We start from the raw sequence: 7,509 nt of genomic DNA, 5'->3' as shown, positions 1-7,509 counted from the left end.
TTGAGGTCGTATCCTCACTGCTGCCGGTATCGCCCGATTCCTTCTTCGCCTGCGACTCTGCCCCTGGGGCCTTGCCCCGCCGGAAGATGGTCTGCAACATCACTTGGACAGCATCCATCCGCTGCTCGATCTTGGCCTCCAGTCGGGTGAATCGTTCCTCACGCTCTCGGGCCTCGGGTTCCGAGTCACTACTCGTCGCGACCCCCCATGCTGGCGACCCGTTGGGGCTCCTGCCCCCGCCGAACGACCACCCGTCCTCTGGCGCCCTCTTGGCTGTGTCCGTGCGCCATTCGCCCCGGACTGGTCCCGCCATCACGCCTTCGGATCTGGGCTCCTGGTAGCCCAGCTGGCACGCGGTTTCCCCATCGCTTGCCATCTCCTGGTGCCGTTAATCAATTCCTCTCCGGTCTTGGCTGCAGGGAAAGAAAGGTGAGCGCTCCTCGGTGTGTACCGGGTAGCACTCAATGTGAGTCCTGGCTTTATGTGAGGTTTGCCCCGTTCGCATGAGTAAACCTTCTTTGTGAACCACACGTGTCACGAGAGTTTCTCTGTCGAACGGGGCAAACCTCACACTTTCCTCATCATACAAAATATGGCATAGCTATATGACCTGATTATATAATACAATCCTGTGCATAATTACTGGGAATAAATATCATTGCATAGGATTGCATTGTAAATTAAAAAAAATAGTTCTTTGCTCAATGTACTTTCAAAAAATCTTAAAATATCCACTAATTCTTATCGCCATATTTTTCATCTTGCTTCTATTGGTAACGCCACTGTTTGGTACCACGTCCATCATTGTAGAGGAACAGAAGATCTCCCTCATGATAGTAATGATCATGAATAGCCTTTTACAATCTGCTCCCTCGGTGTCTTGGGGTAAGATGGACAAATATGCCTCTGCCAGCTCTCAATGTTAGCTGGTCAGTCTTTGGCATCAAGCCTGGATGGGAGCAGGATCTTGCTGGTGGTCCTGCGAGAGAACCAGACAGCATCTTGGAACCAAGACGAGATGCCTCGAGGACAGCAGCCATCTTGCCTTCATTGTGTCCCAATGCCTGGAAGGAGAGACCAGCCATTTTACCTGCTTCAAGCCCCAAAGGGACCTGCAGGTGCCAAAGCAGCTAAGGTGTAATGTGCAAGTCCTTCTGGAGTCACAGCTCTTGTTTGAAGAATAGGTGGCAATTGTGTCCAGGAGGGCCTTTGCACAAATTTGTCTTATGCGTCAATTGTACCTGTCCCGGATTAGGAGGCCCTGCTTGCTGTCACTCATGCTTCCTAGTTGGACTACAGTATTGTAATATACTTCACTGTCCTTGAAGATCACCTGAAAGCTACAATTGGTCCAGAATGCAGTTATGGTAGTTACAGGTATATCTATGTAACATCTCTACTCTGTGAGCTGCATTGGTTTTCTACATGCTTCTTGATGCAATTCAAGGTGCCGGTTATCATCTACAAAGCCCTGCATGGCACAGGTAGGATTATCTGTGGGGCTGCCTTTCTTCAATGATTTGTGCTTGTTTCAATAATGTGGATATGCTTTGGGTCCCTTCCTCGAAGTGATGCCATCTGACAAGACAGAAGAGATGTGTCTTTCCTGCTGTACACCCCCCCCCCCCAACATACTGGCCTTTAAATAGTTCCCATCTGGAATAGCAAAATAAATATGAGTCCCTGATTGCTGATCAGTTTTTTATTTTTTGCTGGAACTGTTTATTTTGTTCTAGTATTTTGTTTTCTGGTTTATTGTAAGCTGCACAAGAATGCCAGTCTGGCATAGCGGTTAAAGCATTAGGCCAGAAACTGGGAGACCGTGAGTTCTAGTCCCGCCTTAGGTCCAAAGCCAGCTGGGTGATCTTGGGCTAGTCACTTTTTCTCAGCCCTATGAAGGAGGTAATGGCAAACCACTTCTGAAAAACCATGCCAAGAAAACCGTAGAGACTTGTCCAGGCAGTCTCTGAGAATTGGACACAATTGAACACATAAAATATATCACATAATCACAATGCTTGAATTGGACAGCAATTTAAATGTGATAGATAATAGATAGATGATAGATAGAGATAGATGATAGGAACGAGATAGATAGATAGATAGATAGATAGATAGATAGATAGATAGATAGATAGATATGACAGACAGATAGATGATAGATAGATAATTGACAGAGATGAGAGAGAGAGATCATCAACTCACCCACTCTCCCTTAAGGCAATATCTAGCCCGTCTTGGACTTGAGAAAGGATTTTAAGGAACCTAAGTTATTCAGGTATGCTTCAATCAGCATTGCAATATTGACACCAATGAGTTTTTTCAAAATGTTGTTAATGTTCTTTTGCTGGTCAGAGCCTTCCTTAGAAAACTGAGAAAAGGGAACATGGCTATTTTTGTCAAGTTGCCTCAGTCTATGTCACAGTCTCCCCTGCTGTACAAGATTGCCAATCTTCATCATAAGATTTTCCAGAGATTTGGACTGAAGTGGGATCAGCTGCAGAAGACTACCTTTCCCTGTTATAATTAAAAATAAATGTCATGCTTGGAACACTTAAACATTCTTAAAAAACAGAAATAGGGAAGTTTGGGTTTTATATTTTTTAAATGGTCATCTAAATCATATTTAGTGCCCTCAGTCACTAGATGATTATGATTGTTTTTTCAAAGAAAAAAAGCATATGCATAGCACATGCTGAATGATGGGTACGCTGATTGCATAGGAAAAGAGGAAAATAGTGATGAAGGGGAAAGATAAATGCTACTTTGATGAAGAGAAAGACAAGCCTTTTATCTTAAGAAGGGGCATTGTGTTCTTCCAAACACAGAAACAATGGAAGCCTTATTCCCTTTACCCCATGAGCTGCCCTAACACTAAAGGTTCTGTAAAAGGAGTAGAGGAAGAAAGCCTTTGTACAGGAGAAATAAAGAACAATTCATAAGCACAGGGAACAGGAAGATTTGTTGCTTGACTGGAATTTGCATTTCATTAAGGAAATGCAACCTGTTGGATCGGAGGTCATTAGGCATTAGGGTTTACTTTTGATGTGGAATAGTGACAGAGAGCAGTGCTGTACATAGGCCTTGGCTTTAACCTCAGCCTGCATTTCTATAGAAAAGGTTGCCTAGGTTTGCATAAGAGATGAGCGAGCCATCTTTATCAACTACTTAGGACAAGATTTCCTGCATGTTTTGGTTCAGGCATGAACTCTCTGAAACCGGTTGTTCCATGCATAGAACAGTTAATGCATGGAACACTTTGCATATCCCTACTAACAGCAAAAAAGCCAAGCGAGAGAAAAGGAAAGAGCAGTTGTTTGCTTATTTGCAAAATGAAAGACTCATTTCATTTGCAGTTATTTCTCTAATCCAAAGGAAGCTCTCACCAGAAAAAGAGGAGGTGAATTCTTCTGGTTGCCTTTTCCTGGGGACTTCTCCTACATTACCTCCTTCAAGATTCTGAAGCATTTGTAATCCCCGGATCAAACTTCCAAGAAGCTGTAGAGAAAAGGAGGAATCCACAACGTTTCTTTCTCTTTTCTCCTAGGCAAAAGCCAACAACTGTTGAATATGCTTGTATCCAAAAACCACGACAACAGCACTACATATGCTAATCAATGACATTGCAAGCTAAAAAACTAACAATGAGAATAAAATAGTAGATTTCTAGGTGCACAAGCAAAGATTTATTTGGCACAACACATTTCTGAATAAATCTTTATCCAAGACATTGAAGACATTTGTAATAAAAAACCATGTTATACCTAAGAACAATCATGTAAAGATGAAGCATTTAGATAAAGTCTTCCTTAAACTGAGCTCAACTCTTGGACTACATGGACACGACTATTTTGTTTTTGTTTTCTTGGCAACAATAGAAAAACGGCTTGCTGTTGACGTCTTCCAGGGCATTTTTCAGTTCTTAATCTAGAACAACTGGGATTTTCTGATGGTGTCTCATCAAAACGCTACCAAGTCCATTCCTGCTTAGATTTTCTGAGGTCATCCAAAGCCAGCTGACAAAATATTATAAACTCATAATATCAGCAACAACCAAAAATGGCCCATCCAAATTGTTTTTTAAGAGGCAAAAGATTATCTCTCTTCAATATTGCTTATAAAAAATAAAACAAGCTGAACAATGGAACAGGTACCACTCCCAAAAACTCATTTAGAAGGCTCGCTGTGTAACTTTATATACTGTAGAATTTAAATCTTTTCATGAGAGCAATAACTGTACCAAAGATAGCGTATGTGTTTGGATCATATCATATAAAAGTGTTTGTGTATAAGTGTGTGTGTGTATGTATATATGAATGTGTGTGTGTGTGTGTGTGTGTGTATATATATATATATATGTCTGTATATGTATATGTACATGCATATGTCCGTATGTGTGTGTGTGTATGCGTGTGTGGGCATGTATGTATGTGTGTATATATGTGTGTGTGTGCGTGTGTGTGTATACACACACACACACACATACTCACACACAAAATCTCTCTTGTTGCTCTTGACTCCTGGTGATGACATAGATACGCTGGTGTTATTGTCTTCATAACAACATAGAAGTGGCTTGCCATTGCCCCCTTCTCAGCAATTCCTTCCTCTTCCCATTCTAGTTCACCGCCCTGGGATTAACTGGCAGTTTCCCATCCAAGTACAAACTAGGTCAGACTCTGTTTAGCTTTTTTGAGATCAGCTGTGGTTGCCATCTATTGTGATAGGCTCTTGAAAAACAGGGGCAGAGATAGCCTTTCAGCCAGCCAGTTGGATCAGAAGAAGGAAACCTTGGGAATGACATTCAGAAATGTACACCTAGAGTGCCTCTTTGAAAAACACATTCCAGTGGCTGAATTAGAACCTCATTTCCCTCCTGCAATGTAATCTATTTCGGTTCCCTAGGCATTCTTGTTGATGAATGTCAAAAATATTTGACCCTTGGTTTGGTTTAGAGATTTTAATTGTATATTATGATAATTGGGAGGATTATAATTGAGGTACATTTCATTACATTGCCACCATTGCCACAGTCTTAATAAGTAATACTTTAAATGGTTGTCCATTCTTTGATTAATTTGGTAGGACACCAAAAATTAAAAACACCTGCAGTATTCAATCGTGTGGTGCTTCCACACCAGCTGGGAATGAAGCAGGGGTTTCTATATCCAGGGTTTTCAGTTACGGAAATGATCTTTCAGTTAGTAGGATGTTTTGGCATTTCAGCTCCGTGTTATGATGGCCTGTGTTGGTGTGTTGGCGTGATCTGAGGTGGCAGAAGGGATTTAGCATTTAGTAATACCGGAAGGCTTGAGAAAAGTTCTTTCTACATTACTTGTCAGCAGCGTTGAAAAACGACATAATTGTAATTTTGTACTCAGAAGACTTACAATAAAAAAGAGAACAACGTGGCATTGATTAGTCCTACTTCCTCCCCCGTCCCCCGTCCCTGGCATTACTTGGAAATAGTTATGAAATGAGGCTTGCAAAATAAGCTGAGCTTTGTACTGCTTTCACTTATAAGAATTTACTTTTTTACCAAGAAAACAGAAATATATTCTAATTCAAATAACATGCCAAAACGAACAGTGCTCATAACTCCTCTCATGTCATGGCTCTTGGTTTCCAGTAGAATTTATTGCCATTCAGCTGAATGGATTGAGATGTTAATATGCAAATCTCAGCTTTGGTTGATGCTGAGCAGAATAAAAAACACAGTAACCTCACACTACAGTATATGACCGCACAGTTATATCATATATGTAACTATAAGGTACTTCATGTGGGGCTACCCTTGGGTTTGATCCAAAAGATATGGGTAATATAGAATGCAGTGACTAACTACTTAATATTACCCCTTGCAAACACACCTTACATATGTGGCCACATTCCTTTAAAGAACGTCTCCAGTTGCATCAACCTGCCAGACATCAATGATCTTTGGGAGAGGTCCTGCTCTGTTACTTGCAGTTGATGTTTGGTGATGGTCCAGAGATGGACTTTCCCCATGGTGGCACGTATTGAGGAAAGACATCTCCTACATGGTACCCCAAGTCCTACTACTGACCTATTTTAGATGTTGTTATTATCTAGGAGGAGTAGAAATACTAAAATCACTGGTAGACCCCCTCTTCCAATAATTTCCCAGTAAAGGATAGTTACACTAGGCTGCCATCAGTCAGACTGAATTTCCTAAGATACTGTAGTCTGTTCAGCTATAGGCATCTAGGGAAAATCCAATAGGAAGTTGTTGTGGATCTTCCTACCCAAGTACAGAACTTAATAAAACCTTATGAACATCCTGGAGACACAAAGAGTATACAGCCATGCAGTTCTGAATGTGGGGAAATTGTTAAAGAGAAATTTCCTTTTTAAATCAGTGAAGCCAAATCTCTAGACATAAAATTTATTGGAAAAAGAAGAATTTCACATATTGAAAATAAATAAATTTGTTTACATATAATCTGCATGGGTAATATTTTGAGTTTTGGAATTGCCTAGAAATGGTTTGAAAGAGATTATCTGGACTTTTGGGGGGGAAGGAACCATTGCTTTGCCAAATCAAACAAAATATCCATCTCTGACATCATCAGCCTAGCCAGCAAATTAAAAAATTAACTGGCAATTGAACTCTCTTCCTAACAATCATTTGCTTGAATGATGAAGGTACTGACTAATTTTCACCAATTACTTCATTTTATAAAAAAGGATTACATGGCCTATTGAAGTTAATATACCAATTTTAGGGGTGTTATGGTGCCATATCAATAAATAGAGGGTTGTCACAAGTGTCTTTTAAAAATCTACCTTTTTATGTTGACTTTCCTCAGCTATTACACAGCTTAATATTTTTATTGTAATATTTTTTATTTTTATATAAATTGGAATGAATTTATGTTATTGTAAACTGTTTTGGAATTTTATCTAATGAGAAACACTGTAGGAAGTCAATAAATTAATTCACTGCATTTAGAGTAAAAAAGCAGGCCAGTATTGTGATTGGACCATGATTTTATCATTAAAATTGAGGCTAGAAACTGGGAGACTGGGAGTTCTAGTCCCACCTTCACAAAACCAACTGGGTGACCTTGGGCCAGTCACTTTCTCTGAGCCCTAGGAAGCAGGCAATGGCAAGCCACTTCCAAAAAAACCTTGCCAAGAAAACTGCAGTCGCCAGGAGTCAACACTGACTTGAAGGCAGGAAAAAAAGAAGACAAGGCAAGGCAAGGCAAGGCAAGGCAAGGCAAGGCAAAAACCATACTTCTTTCTGCACACATTTTAATCTTCTTTCTTTCCTTGCCTATTCAGATTCCATTACTTATTTACAGCTCCAGCAAATCATCACGTCTTGTTACTTTTAATAGGTAAACAGGAATTGCAATTAGGTTCAAATTGATTTGGAAGACTAATTCATACAGTGATGGAATATGATTTTCTTAAACCATGAGATAACTGAACCTCATTCTTAGAAAAGAAACCTGCAGTTCTATGCTTTGGATGGAAGCTCAG

The sequence above is a fragment of the Python bivittatus genome, unplaced genomic scaffold (assembly GCF_059951505.1).
Source record: "Python bivittatus isolate LINGU-HERP-01145 unplaced genomic scaffold, Pbiv_v1 ctg000850_np1212, whole genome shotgun sequence".
Taxonomy (NCBI): Eukaryota; Metazoa; Chordata; class Lepidosauria; order Squamata; family Pythonidae; genus Python; species Python bivittatus.
This window is presented reverse-complemented; position numbering follows the sequence as displayed.